General features: G+C 34.5%; 1 protein-coding gene across 1 annotated transcript in view; it reads left to right on the forward strand.

Moving 5' to 3' along the window:
- Positions 1–15,597, forward strand: part of LOC145670624 (O-acyltransferase like protein-like) — a 430,615-nt gene that overhangs the window by 307,043 nt on the left and 107,975 nt on the right. The gene's annotated exons all lie outside the window — the stretch shown is intronic.

Here is a 15,597-nt window from a genome sequence, read left to right on the forward strand (position 1 = left end):
CTCGTGATGTGGATTTCTTTGGGCTCCTTTCGTAAAGTGTATGAATACGCTCGACATTCTCGTTCGATGTGCGTGGACGTCTCGTGCTTTTCCCTTTGCAGATGCAACCATCTTCTACGAATTTTCGATGCCACTCGTAAATTTGCTTATGATGCGGCGGTTGTTTATTAAGTTGACGGCGAAAAGCTCGCTGAACTGCAACAATGGACTCAAGTTTCGCCAATTGTAGCACACAAAAAGACTTCTCCTGTGGTGACGCCGCCATTTCACTACAGACAAACAACAACAAACAACAGCGCCAATGCAGCCGTGATTCTAACTTCTATCCGGGCTGTTTAAATTGTAAACTTTTCTTAATCAAGTAACGTTCGAATCATGTTTCTATCTTTTATAGTTTGGAAGAAATAAATGTTTGAAATCTGTTCTTTCTTTTTGAATAACCCTGTAGTTTAAATTTAAGCCAATTTTATTTTGTCTATTTTCCTATTTCGCCTCTTACTGTCTAAATAATTGCTTTAGTGCCTAATGTTGTCTATTCTATGCATTTTCTTTAAGGTAAGATTTAATTGGGAAAAATATATAATTTCGTATTTCAAGAAAAGATTCTGCCTCTTCCGAGAAATATAAGATTAAGAGAAACTAACTTATGGGCAGGTCAAGATCAAGCTTCACTCCGCTTGTCGCCGAAAGCAATGGCAAAGTATGATCCAGCATTCCACATATACACAAAAGAATTAACGTTCTTTTTAAAGTATAGTGAACTGAAGTTACGAACTGCTGTTTGTAGTGATAAAATGCCCTACAACTTTGGACTGCTATGTTTACTGATAAAGTTATTAAAACTTGAACTGTTATGTGTAGTGATAAAGTGTTGTTTAGAATGTATTTACCAAATATACATAGAAAGCATGTCAAGCTTCTTATATATATATATATATATATATATATATATATATATATATATATATATATATATATACAGTAAAAGAAGTTATTAACAAAGAGGTATGTTCTCTATTCTTTGAACATTATCTATAATTTGAATTTATTTTTTAAATGCATTGAGTATATATCTTCATTATTTCGAGTTACATTTTAGTGCCTACTTTACTGCCTATTTTTAAATTGAAAGTGCCTATTTGCTTGTCTATTTTCCAGGTTTTAAATGCTTGTCTCTGATGATGAGTTATGAGTTGATTAAATTGGGCATTTTCAACTATAATTGTCAAATTTAAAGAAACAGGTTCTACTGCATTTAGAGATATAAATAATGTTATGCTATTGTTAGACAACAATGTAATATTAAAGTAACTAACCAACGTTTAGATAGCGAAAGAAGTTTTTAGGTGAAACATCGAAAATAGAAAGCTATCTATATAAAAAGGACAAAAGAAGCACAGAGACTCTCGAAACATAAAAGATGGGAACCGTAAGTTGAACCTTTTCCTCCAATAGCATAGTTTTCGTGTTAATAAGTTTTCTCTTTCCTTTAAACGCTATTTCTGTACTTGATCTAGAAGTTTGTAGAAGAGAAAGAGAAGACTAAATTACAGATACGTAATACAGGATAAGGTAATAATGATAAATTCTGTCATACAATAATATAATCTTTCAAAATTTCATCCGTGCACCTCACTCGAATTTTCTTAACCGTTAATTTCTTAGAACAGAACCTTCATCCCCAGAATCCAGGTTTTATACGTGGAATTGGAGAACATTTTTCCTGATTAGTCGGGGGCATGGAAGGGTTTGTTCTCGTGGCGGTGAGGCCTCGTCAACTTTATTCTGTATTTTGTCTTCATACGTATTCGACTAAATAGCACTCTACATATTTCTCTCTTGCAACAAGTACATGACTGTTATGCAATCGATATATAATAGTACAAGAGCAAACCTTGGTAAAGATAGATGAATAAATGCGCTTAAACAGTTTTCATCTTTAAAAAAAGAATAATAATAATACTTAACTCAACATACATATTCTTTAGAGATGCTTGACGATTTCAAGACGGTATGCTCAGAAGATAAGTGGCAAAAGTATTTCACCTAAATCTCTCCTTTCTTAAAAGATAAGTGTCACAGCATCTACCTTTTCCTTATGCTGTTATTCTTTATTTATACCTTATGAAGCGATTTACAATAAAATTGAATCTTGAAATTCAGATTTAGGTACTTTATATATTACATTGATATAATAACATACATTTGCACATTTGCGAGAAGTTTAGTAAGCAATCACAAATTATATTCCGAATTTCATCAAAACAAGAATGCTTCCTAGTTATAAAATAGGTTTTGAATCAGTTAAAAGTACATTTTGAAAGCAATTCTGATACTGTACGTTATTTCAAAAGTATGGCAGCGGACTAATGTGTATAAAGAAAACATAGTTATAGCACAATCAAGATCTGAGGCGTGTAATCCCAGACAGTGATAGAAAGTTTAAGAAAAATTAAAATTCCCCCATCTGTATTAAAGAAACATATAAGAAATGTTTGTAACATTATGTATAATATTGACTCTTTCCAACATACTACCCAAAAGATATACCCCATTTATTTCATATTGAACGTATTATTCTTTTGAGAGAACAAGGAAATGACATATGGCTGCAAGTTGAATCGAATCAAAAATAAGGGGTATCCTGAATCTCAAAATATCACATTTTGTGATATCTTTAGGCATTACAATAATAACATTTTTTTATTCTAATATATTACAAAAACAATTGTAGTAGTTGCTAATATTTTAATTTAGAGACTTATCTTCACAAATAATTTGCTACTGGCATTCAAGTTAACTGTACAGACTGAATGAAAGTTGTACCAGCATTGTATATGTAATTGAACATTAAACTTTTGCACGGAATTCTATGCATTTATGACATAATGTACTACCATGAGCAAAATAAATGACGCGTCTCTTTATTCTGAATTTTTTTTGAAAATATCTACATTTTCTTTATATGTTCGAAGTTTCGGAAGGTTTCCCCAGCAGGACAGGTTAATAAGAAACCCGTTTTTAATATTTGCGTTAGATATTAGCTTAAAATAAATAAATTAGAAGCAAAAAACATTAAATCGACAGAAATCTCGAGAATTACCAACTCTGCTAAAGTGGGAAATTTTCAAGAGCGCGAGGGAATTCTGCAGTTCAACACAAAGCAGCGACATCTATGTCATTGAGAGAGACGTGGATTGCATCTACAAACGAAACTTTTAACGAAACATTTCTAATGTGTCTTATTACATGCATTATCAGCGAACTCCAAATATATGAATCTATGCTAAGTATTAACGTATAGATAGAGCAAATAGTGGAAATTACCTATGGAAAAAGACGAATTCTTAGCACAATCACAATGAAAAATCGTCTTTACCGTAGAACAGGTTCAGTTCACGTAAGAAAACAAGTAGCTCAGTTATTTAAAGCAACTAGTCTGTATGCCGAAGGTATTGGGTTCGAACCCTATGGAAGTGCCGTTGTAATTTTTATTACTGTGGTTATTTTATTTATTTTTTATGTGGGAAAAAATCAAATTGTAACATATGTGTAAAACTCATGACGATACAAAAAAAAAAAAACGCCGTTCTCGCACTTGCATTAGAGTCTCTAATTTTTGTTTGCAAACAGTTTCGTAATAATTTCCCCTGTGCTCACTACTCACTACATGCTCACTGGTGCATAACGAATGTTTTCCAGTAAATGTTAATTCTAATTTGGAGATTTTTATAAAGTTTCACAATGTTTCTCGCTTGATAGTCTTCTATCTACTTTTTTGGACACTTTGATAATAGATTTCCCTATTAAATGTTTAATTTCCCCTATATATATTTAATTACAGAAAAGTTTTACATGTATTTGTCTTAAATTGAAATTGTTTTGAATTTACCACATGAGGTAAGTTGCCCGAAGGAGGAGAACTGAAGTAACTGATATTCTACGTAAACGCAACCTATTGTAGAATTATTATGCTTCTTAACTTCAGCACATAATCTTTACGTTGGTCAGACAGAGAAAAACCCTGTTTTTTCCTCTCCTATGACCACTCATCTTAAAGCTCTACATGTAATGATTCGTGTCACATAATTTCGGCTCTCCATAGACATATTATTATTATTATTATTATTATTATTATTATTATTATTATTATTATTATTATTATTATTATTATTATTATTATTATTATTATTCCTGAATATGCCACCCTTACATAATGTAACTTAAGATATCTTGGTTTAAAGTGCTTTCTTTAGTAATAATTTGAGCAACCATGTAACAAAATTTAAAATGTATGAGGGTGCACGAAGTTTTATTCCCCCCCCCTGCTCTTTTCAGCACCGTCTCAACAGAAAGTATATAATTTCTGACAAGCAGAGTAGACAAAATGAATAAGAAATATATTTAAAGTAACCTTTCCTCTTTCGTGAATGGAATATCACGTAACATTTTTTATTGTACTGAAGACGACCCTAGGCCGTTATGGTTAGGCAACAAAAGTTGCTGTGACCAACTGAGTTTCGATTTCTTACGCGAAAGAAGTATGTTATATTACGAGGCATGCTTTTCATTAGCAAAACTGTTCGAAGTAATACGAACATGGCTCAAGAACAGAGAAGGAACTGAATTACCACTCGATTGACCTTGAGGCCAAATCACCAGAGTAGCTATAAACGTAAGTTCAGCATGCATTTCTGTGGAGTTCTGTTCAGTATTCCTATCTGCCAATCACGCTTGTTTGTAAGAGTAATATTTTACAAACCTAACCTTTCGATAGAGCACAATAGCAAAAGAATAAAAGGGAAGGAATTCTTGCCCTTGTGAACGTTGGATACCACCATGTGCAATAAAACTGTCGTGTCTCCTTGAAGTGATATTTTATCGAAAATAACTCTTTTCCCTTTATATATCCGAAGTTTTTGAGGGTTTCAAAATGAGGAAACGTTACTGACAAACAAGGACGCATTTAGGGGTGGGTACAGGGGGTCCGGGCCCCCTCTAAAATCCCAACTTTTCTGTAAATTTAGCCTAATTTTTGGGATTATCTTTTAAAATTTTATTATAATTTATCCTAATATTGAAGTCGGGCCCCTTCCGAAATAAATTACTGTATACGTGCCTGCTGACAATTTTCAATATATTCGTATAATAATAAAGTAAAATAATTAAATTAGGAGCAAAAAGCTTCAACACGGGCTAACTTTTGTCCACTGCCAATATTGTTAGAAGGGATATTAATAGCAAAAACTGCTAGTCAATGCTGAACCTTGAAACTTCACCCCGAACAGCAAGCCTATTATTGAGAACTACATATGAAACATTTTATCAAAACTTATCTAGCTTTTATCTGGCATGAAATTATTATATACACTAAAATGCACTATCCTAAAATGTGTATCTAAACATTGCTCTACGTTTCTACGAAGCAATGAAAATTTTTTATCGAAATATTTGGGCAGGAAACTCTAACAGCCAGCCATTTTATTTAAATCGTAATAAACCCTGTAACCGTGCGTTAACGTGAAGACAAAGCTTGGTCCATTGGTAATGTGTTGGAAGAATGAAAACTCAATGTTCGTAGGTTCGAATTTATCCACTCACCAGAACATTTTATTCTTATGTGTAACGATGAAATAAGAAAGAAAAAATGTATAACCGTTAAGACAAAACTTCAACCAAGTCTGAAGAGAACAATACTAAAATAGTAACACAATGACGTCAACCAAGAATTATTTCATGTAGCGTTTGGACGAAATTACAACTGTCAACAAGTAAAAACAGGCTGATAGGCGTAATGTAGTCTAGACTTCTGAATGCATTTACTTCCTCAAAACTTCCGTCTCGTCATTGGTATGCCATTAGTCATGGTAAAACCTTTCAATTGGAAGTGAAATGACAAACTAAAACAGTTTTAAATCAATAAATGTCTATGTGTAAAAGTAGGTGTCTCTTATCTGTAGTTCTGAGTTCCTTTTACTTTGAAGTGAGAAATGAGAGAAGAAAGTATGGTGATCGAAAAAAAAATCAAATTTGAGATTTCAACGAATTTACACGTATTATGGCCCCTAATACCGAAAAAGTTATTTTTTGATACATGTCCATCTGTTCGTCCGTCCGTTCGCTACACTTTTCTGTGCACCCGCCTAGAGGCCAACCGTTCAACTTAACTGCACCAAATTTTAGTTTAAGATTTTCATAGTATTTCCTATAGTTTCTTTTATTTCCCTCCCACTCCCAAAACAAGGGTAGTTTCCTGTACGATGAAAATAGAAAAAATATATTTTCTAATAACTGGCTCTAACGATCTTGTTTTCTTTCTTTTTTTATAAATCAATATTTAATTAGCAACCCTATTTTGTGGTATAAGGCATTTATCTGAGAAAAATCTACAAGGGGTAGTTTATACTTAGGGGTGAGTTTTTTCTCAGTGATTTTCTCAAAATGGACTCAAGTGTTTTCGTTCATATTTCATAAATAAATATTTCATTAATAACTTAACAATATGGCATAAATAACTCGTTTGTCCTAAAAAAATGCGAGGGGTAGTTTATTCTTGGTGGAGTGTGTTGTCTGGGTGATTTTCTCAAAAATGACTCAAAAGAGTTTATTCGTATTTCAAAAATACATATTTCGTTAATAACCGAACAATATGGCAAAACTCGTTTGTCCTGAAAAAAAAATATACGAGGGGTAGTTTACTCTTGGGGGTGTTTTTGATCAAGCAATTTTGTTCGTACTCAGAAATAAATATTTCATTAAAAACCTAATAATATGGAATAACTCGCTTGCCCTGAAAGAATCCTCAAGAGATAGTTTATTCGGAGAGTTATTTTTCCCTCACGATTTTCTCAAAACTTACGTGGACAATTTTATTGATAATTCATAAATAAATATTTCATTAATAACCCTATATTTTAGTATAAGTCATTTCTATGGAAAAACAATTACGACGGATAGATTATTTTGGGGGTCAAGGTTTTTCCCAACAATTTTCTCGAACGACAGGCGATTTTGTTCAAATTTCGCAAATAAATATTTCATTAATAAGCAAAAGTATATCTTAACTCATTGTTCGAAACAATTCACAAGAGGTAGGTTACTTCTGACGTCTTCTTTTTGAACGACTTTCTCGAAAATGACTCATTTGATTTTTTCATATTTCATAAACAATTATTGCATTAATTGCTCTATTATATGTCTAATGAAAATGTGCTCAAAGTGTGAGTTAATTTTGTAGTGTGGATTTTCTTCAATCGAAGTTTTTTATTCGATAATCTGACATTCGATGTATTTGAATAATACGATTTTTTTTGTATTATCCAAATTCACACTTCAGTAAGAACTTCGGCCTAACACAGTTAAGAAATTGAATTGAAAAAGTTTAGTGCGGTGGTTCTGTAATTGAATATTTTTTGGTAAACACCCTAGCTTTTTGTGGTAAACTCAGGCTTTTCTTTTTCGAGCGACAAAAGAGAGAAGAAAATATGGTGATTGTGAAAATAGTATATCAAATTCAGATTTCAACGGATTTACATACTTCATGGCGTCTACATACCGGAAATGTGATTTTTCGATACCCGTCCTTCTGTTCCGTCCGTTCGGTACACTTTTCTGTGCACTCGCCTAGAGGCCATACTGTTCAACGTATCTACACCAAATTTTAAACTTAGGATTTACATAGTATTCCTACAGGAGATTTTCCCATTTTTTTCCTACCGCCTAAAATAAGTGTGGTTTACTAACAGCCGAAAATCGAAAAAAGCTATTTTCTCCAAAATGGTTTTAACAATTTTGTTTATTTTTCATTAATCAATATTTAATTAACAACCCTATATTTTAGTATCAGATATTTCTCTTAGAAAAATTTACGAGGGGTAGTTTATTCTTGGAGGTGACTTTTTCTCTACGATGTTCTCAGAAAGGACACTGGCAAATTTTCTACACACTTCATAAACAAATATTTAACCTTGCAGCATGGTATAAGTCAATTGACCTGTAGTAGCTTATTCTTGGAGTTGAATTTATTTCCAGTGAGTTTCTCAAACACGACCAGTTGGCAACCCTGTATCTCGACAACGAAGCTGAACTCGAAAACTGCAAGAGGGCTATTTGTCTCCTTTTGATGTCACGAATCATCTTCCGAAGTTTGTGGACATCTTTCAGGTTCACCCTTAATGAAACTTCTTTTCGAAAAGTTCACTATTAACTTTAGACATTGTTTATTTTTTAAAAAAATCACAAATGCCGTTATTAATTTTAAGGCAGAGAGCTACTTTAGAGAGAATAGATCTTTAAAAATAATTTTAAAACTTAGACTTTTGTTTTCGAAACATTCCAGACAAGACGAGACATTTTAAAAGCTATCTCGTGTCCAAAACATTTGTTACGTCTTCTTTTGGATGTCACAAAGCGCGTCTCGTCTCTTCCTCGAGACACGTCTTATCTCGTGCGCATTCGTTAACACTTGGGAAGGATTATCTTTCTACTCAAAGCATTGTTTTTATAATGGTTGCATATTTATGATAATTGCCGTCAACATAAATTACAGTTCTTTCAGTTGAATTAATTGTTTATTATTATTATTGAAATTAAAATTAAATGGAATATCTAGTTTAACGTTGCACGATTATGCACCTACGCTAAGGGAGAATGATGATGAATGAAATGATGAAATGAAGAAAGTGGGAGGAAAATGGAAAATTCCAAGAAAACCCATACCCATGCACACGGTATTTGTCTACCTCAAATTTCACTTGGCGCGAAGTGGAGTCGAGCCACGGACCCCATGAATGCTCTATAATAATAATAATAATAATAATAATAATAATAATAATAATAATAATAATAATAATAATAATAATAATAATAATAATTGAAGTGAGCTTAACAAGTTTCAACCGTCCGACTCAACCAATGTTTGGGTGCCTGTTTTCGTCTACTCCATGACAACTTTTCATAAAAGACATTTCCTTTTAATGAAACTAGTAAGTGCCTTTTAGCTTTGAGAAGTAACTATGCTTGGAATTTGAAATCTGCAAAATATAAGAGGTAAAATTAACCAAATGGTGCAAGTTTACACTAATGTATACAAAACAATTTTGCAATATCAATTACGTGAATCTTGTCCCATAAAGAAGCCGAATCCCCTACACCAAAGAGCCCTCCGAGATTTGATAATTGCCCACAAGGACTGAAATTGTCATTTGAAGCCAAGACTTTAATATGAAGCCAATAATTTCTTTAAAATAGACGAAAAATTCGAAAGTTATAAGCATTTTCATATTTTTGCCTTTTCCCATAATGGAGCCGTAGCACACTATACTGATGAGCCCCCCCGACTCCAGGATTTGATCATTCTCCATCGGACTGAAATTGCCATTTGGAACCAACACTTTAATACGAAGCCCAACAATTCTTTAAAATAGACGAAAAATTCGAACGTTAAAAACATTTTAATATTTTTGCCTTTTCTCATAAGGGGCCCGTATTAGCCTACACTGAAGAGCCCCACGGGATTTGATCCTTGACCACTGGGACTGAAATTTTCATTTGAAACCAAAACTTTAATATGAAGCCAAAAATTAAACTTTTACATCAATTTAAAGTGACTGGGTTCCAGTTCACCCCACTATTATGTTTAGTTTATTTAAGTGGTAATTTGTGACAGCTTCACATCATCAAAAGAATCTTTCACTACCCCCCTCCCAGAAGTTTGTGCTGGATCCGCCACTGGATTCAATAGACATTTTTCCTATTCTTTTTATCACCTTGTTGGGGCTCCCTCGTACAAATAAAGAAGCGGTAATATTACAATCAAGGGGCGCTATATATTAGGTATTTCTTTAGTTACCTACCCCTAACCGCACAGGGCCATCTTTGGTAGAATAAAAAAATGCTACGTGATATTCCAATCATGAAAGGGGAGAGAATGCTGTAAATATATTTCTTATTCATTTTGTCTACCCTGCTTATGAGAAATTACTTTCTGTTGGAAGGGTACTGAAATGAGAGGGGCAAAATATAACGCCGCACCCCCTCCTACATGGTTGTTCAAATAATTACTAAAGAAAGCACTTTAGACTAAGATATCTAAGATTTAAACTAAGAAACTAAGATATCCTTACATTATGTAAGGATGGCATATTCAGGATTATTATTATTATTATTATTATTATTATTATTATTATTATTATTATTATTATTATTATTATATGAATGTTTTTGGAGCACCGAAATTTTGTGAGACGAACAATGGAATGTAGAGGTTTAAGATGGGTGGTCATAGGGAGGAAAAACCATAATTTTTTTCTGTCTGACTCCCTAACGTGAAGATTATGTGCTGATGGCAAGAAGTATCATCATTCTACAATAGGTAGCTTTTACGTAGAATATCAATTACTTGAGTTTTCCTCCTTCGGAGCTACTTATCTCATGTGGTAAATTCAAAACAATTTCAATTTAATACAAATACATTGTAAAACTTTTTCGTAATTAAACATCTGGGGAAAATTAAACATTTAATAGGGAAATATGTTATCAAAATATCCAAACAAGTAGATAGAAGACTATCTAGTGAGAAATATTGTGAAACTTTATAAAATTCTCCAAATTAGGATTAACATTTACTGGGAAACAACGCGCCAGCGAGCATTACGTATAGTGAGCAGTGAGCACAGGGGAAATAATTACTAAACTTTTTGCAAACAAAATTAGGGATGCTAATGCAAGTGCAACAACGACGTTTTTTCTTTTTTTGGTATCGTCATGAATTTTACACATATGTTACAATTTGATTCTTTCCCACATAAAAAATAAATAAAATAACCATAATAATAAAAATGACAACGTCACTTCGATCTGGATTCGAACCCGCTACCTTCGGCATACAGACTAGTTGTTTTAACTAACTGAGCTATTTGTTTCCTTACGTGAACTGACCTTGTTCTACGGTAAAGACGATTTTCCATTACGGTCGCGCTACCAATTCGTCCTTTTCCATAGACAATTTCCACTTTTTGCTCTATCTTTACGTTAATACTTGGCATAGATTCATATATTTGGAGTTTGCAGATAATGCACGAAATAAGACATATTAGAAATATTTCGTTAAAAGTTTCGTTTGTAGATTTTATCCACATTTCTCTCAGTGACATAGATGTCGCTGCTTCGTGTTGAACTGCAGAATTCCCTCGCGTTCTTGAAAATTTCCCACTTTAGTAGAGTTGGTAATTCTCGAGATTTCTGTCGATTTAATGTTTTTTGCTTCTAATTTATTTATTTTAAGCTAATATATAACACAAATATTAAAAACGGGTTTGTTATTAACCTGTCCTGCTGGGGAAACCTTCCGAAATTTCGAACATATAAAGAAAACAGAGATATTTTCAAAAAATTTCAAAATAAAGAGACGCGTCATTTATTTTGCTCATGGTAGTACATCTCAGATATGAACAGAACATTATGTGTACTGTTCACTTTCGCTGGATAGGCATGCTTCAATGGAAAAGCACTTAGCAGTACTCCTGCGGTCAGTTCCTTGCTAACATTGATATAACATAAACCTGATGAATTTGCCAGGCATTTCGACAGGCTGCATTTAGATGAAAAGCAAATAGCGGGAAGAGCCTTTTTTCCCTCATAGTCTTACCCTGAAATCTCGTCACTCATTAGAAATCGTGAGTCTCGTTGAGAACTGAGCTCGCGAGTCTCGTTAAGGATTCAGTTTGTGAGAGGTTACAGGGGCAGGGTAGTTTTCATCGGTAGAGTTGCAATGAAGACGTAGAGAAAAGTCAGGATCTATTCTGAAAGCATCTATACTTTCGTCAAATTGGTCTACTCCTCCCATGTAAGTATTATACTTTGGTACAACAGCATGATAGATAACTTGCATTTTACTTTACTTCTCTTGTTTTAAACAGTACCAACTCTATTTACTTTCGTAACTGATAATACAGATTGACAATTGGACGCTATGGTTACTATGTTATTTTTGTTCTATTTCATTATACATAATGAATCACTGACGATGAAATACACGGATTCTCTAGGTTCTTTCTTATGTAACTTTCTGTGTGGCAACGGGCACTTTGCTATGCGATTCTCTCCTATTGTTTCTGTACCACGAATCCCATTTTGACAGTTTCATGAGCAAAGGATGAGTTGTGAAAAAAAATATCGAAAATAAAAGTTGTGTGGTTTTAGATCAGAAAGAAGTCGTCTATCCATTTCAAGAACTACGCTGATCTTAGCCCAAATTCCTGCTACATTGACAGAGGAACACTCTTTGACCCTTGATATGGTTAAAATAGGGTGACCAAATCTTCAACTAGAAAAAACGGGACAATTTTTTACGTTTGGATAGGTTACTCCCCTAAATATATATTTTTTGCCTCTCCGTTCTCTCTCCCTCTTTCTCTCTCTCTCTCTCTCTCTCTCTCTCTCTCTGTATCTCTCACAAAAAAGGGCAAATTTTCACTTTTTTATTGTAAAATCTATTGAGAAGGTTGTGGAATTAATTAAATAACAAGTAACTATCAGCAACTAACAAAAAATGAAATTTTGAAAACATTACTAAAATATATATAAAACATTCATCAATATCTGTCAATCAAGAAAATCTGTCAGTGGCAGAACTTGTAACAAACTACTCTGAGCATCGGATTCCAACTTCCTTTATTTGGTTTTTCTTACTTTTAAACATTATTTCACTTACAGCTAGTTTTCTTTTTACTTTCACTTTTATAGTTCTATACTTTTGTTCCCCTTTCGTAAATGACAGTATGTTACATCTTAGTCAAATCATGGAAACATTGTACTGTACTGGTAAGAGCGCCTTAGTCTTCCACCGCCCGAAACAGAGAGTAAAAACAGTTTGTTTTTCATAAGACTTTCAGCCCCTTGCACTGTCGTCTGCGGAGTGGGAGTCTTGGAGGGGGAGGCCTAGGAGGGAAAACAGTGCAGCCACCACATCCAATATTGCAAACATCGTAATGACGTTGCTCAGTAATTAGACATATTCCAATATAATCACATAGCTTAGAAAATAATAATATAAATTAGGAAATTTTAGCGATTCGAAAGGTTTTTTGTAGCCAATGTACGTAAATACGGGACATTTTGGCGTCCCGGGAGAAGTTTTCGGGACACCGGGAATGGTAGTGAAAAAACGGGACAATCCCGTTTTTACGGGACGGTTGGTCACCCTAGGTTAAAAGTATATAAAATATCCTACTTTATAATCTGTAGCCAAACCTAAGAAGTTCCCATGAATAGTGTCATATGCGCACCATATGAAAAAACAAAAAATAAAACTTAATGAAAGTGTTTATTATAAAAAGGTAACCAAAAACGTTCTGTCGCATTTTGTGGAGGTCTGTGTTCAATTGGCCTTCACAGCTTGAGTTGAATGCAAATCGAGAGAAGGCGAAGGTCAGTCGTTGGTGTGACTGTATCCAACATATTACCTGGTTGTAGTAGTTACACCGTGAACCTGAGTAAGGACAGAGTGAACAAGGGACATCCACAGAGCGTCTTAAGTATGCTGTACGAGTTCAAAATGGAATCAAACGTTGCTGCAGTGGAGCGGAAGATATGCCAAGTCTTTGATGAGAGTGTCGTAACTACGCGAACAGTGCAGCGGTGGTTTAACAAGTTTAAGGACGGTGACGAAACCCTCGAAGATGCACCGCGTGCCGGAAGACCAACACTTGTACAAAATGAAGATCTTCAGGCAGCAATTGAAGCGAACAGTGACCAAACATGTGAGAAACCGGTACTACAATTAAGTGTGAGTGGAGAAACCATTCGGCAGCTCCATCAACTTGTAAAGCACTTAAAGTTGGTTCGATGGATTCCACATAATTTGACTCCGGGCCAGAAGGCAACGCGAGCAGACACCTGTGTTTCTTTGCTGCCTCGTCTGAGGAAGGAGCCATTTGTGGACAGAATGTTGACATGTGATGAGAAGTGGGTCCTGTACGAAGCTCCACGGCGACGTCATCATTAGTTAGCATACCATGAACTGGTTCCAAAACAGTCGAAACCAGAACTGTGCCAGAAGGAGGTTTTCCTGTGTGTTTGGTGGACTGCAGGCGGCATCGTGCATCGAAAAATGCTACCAGCTGGTCAGAGCATCAATGCAACTGTGTACCGTCAGCAGTTGAGCCGTGTTCAAGAAAGACTAAAATCTCTGGAGCCAGCACTTCTGAATCACAAACGTGTCCTCCTGTTACAGGACAATGCTAAGCCCCAGGTGTCTAGGATGACCCGGGACATCATTCTAGGCCTTGGATGGGAAATTCTATTGCATGCACCATACTTCCCTGACATTGCACCGTCCGATTATTAATTGTTCCATTATTTGGACAATCATCCTAGAGTACGCCAGTTCAAATCCCTAATAGAGGTGCAAAATGCACTTAATACCTTCTTCGCTTCACAGTCTACCAAGATCTACCGCGACAGAATCCATGCCCTTCCAGAACGTTGGCAGAAGGTCGTCGACGCTGATGGGGACTATTTTTGATCTTCCAGGTACATCTTACGTGACATATCGATGTTCAAAGGTGGTGAGTGAAAAAGCGACAGAACTTTCCTGGTTACCTTATATGTATTTCTGTAAATAGAACTTAATATTCTTCCATCTATACCATCTAGATAAAAACTCCCCATTGTTTCCAACAATTCTAGAGAGGAAACTCAAGATCCTAATAGAGTGATTAGAAACGGTTTATATAAAAATATTATTTGTAAATTGTGAGGGTAATAAATGATTGGGAATAAAACGTAAACTAGTATTTTTTTATTTAAAAAGTATGGAGATAGCGGCTTGTATAAAACGCAAATTAAAGTACACTAAACAAAAGTTATCGATTTACTCGCAAGGAATATTGACATTGAAAAAAAGAAAAGAAATTAACTATAATCGTTGTAAAATATGCTAATCCATAACTGACTGAACTAGATACATAATGTCGATTGTCATCTGTAGCTGACATCTCAAATTATACCTTAGAAAAATTAAGGAAAAACATTATTTTACATCAAAATAAATATTCTATTTATACATTCCCTAAATACTATAACTTGTTCAAAAAATACCGAGACAAAGACGTCGTTACTTTGATACGTTGTACTTCTGAAGTGATGAAAGAATGTTTTTCTGTTCTCATATCTGTCTCACCGTTTCAGATTTTTCAGATTGCAACGGACTTTATGGACACGCTGAAAGATTTTAAGAACAATGAGTAAAGTGCTGCCCCCAAGCGGAATGCATTAGAGATTAGACCTTCCAAATTTTGGTAACAGGTTTTGATCTTACCTTGATCCAAGCTTTCAGGAAATTTATACATCACCCCCCCCCTCCCACTTTGTGGGTTCATGTTAAAGTACATCCCCAGTAAGACTTCGCTTTTAGCCTCATCCGGAGCATTCTGCAAGTAATGTACAAGAACTGCTGACTGTCTCTGACTAAGATATTTGCTTTCATCACTTGATACCCCATTTCCTTCACTAAAGTTTTGGTTGCCGTATCTGAATGATATATATGGTATAGCATGGTCTTCATCTGGTTCAAGGCGCAGATCTTTATTTTAGAAT

This window comes from Thermobia domestica, chromosome 14 (assembly GCF_964235325.1).
Source record: "Thermobia domestica chromosome 14, izTheDome1.hap1.1, whole genome shotgun sequence".
Classification (NCBI taxonomy): Eukaryota; Metazoa; Arthropoda; class Insecta; order Zygentoma; family Lepismatidae; genus Thermobia; species Thermobia domestica.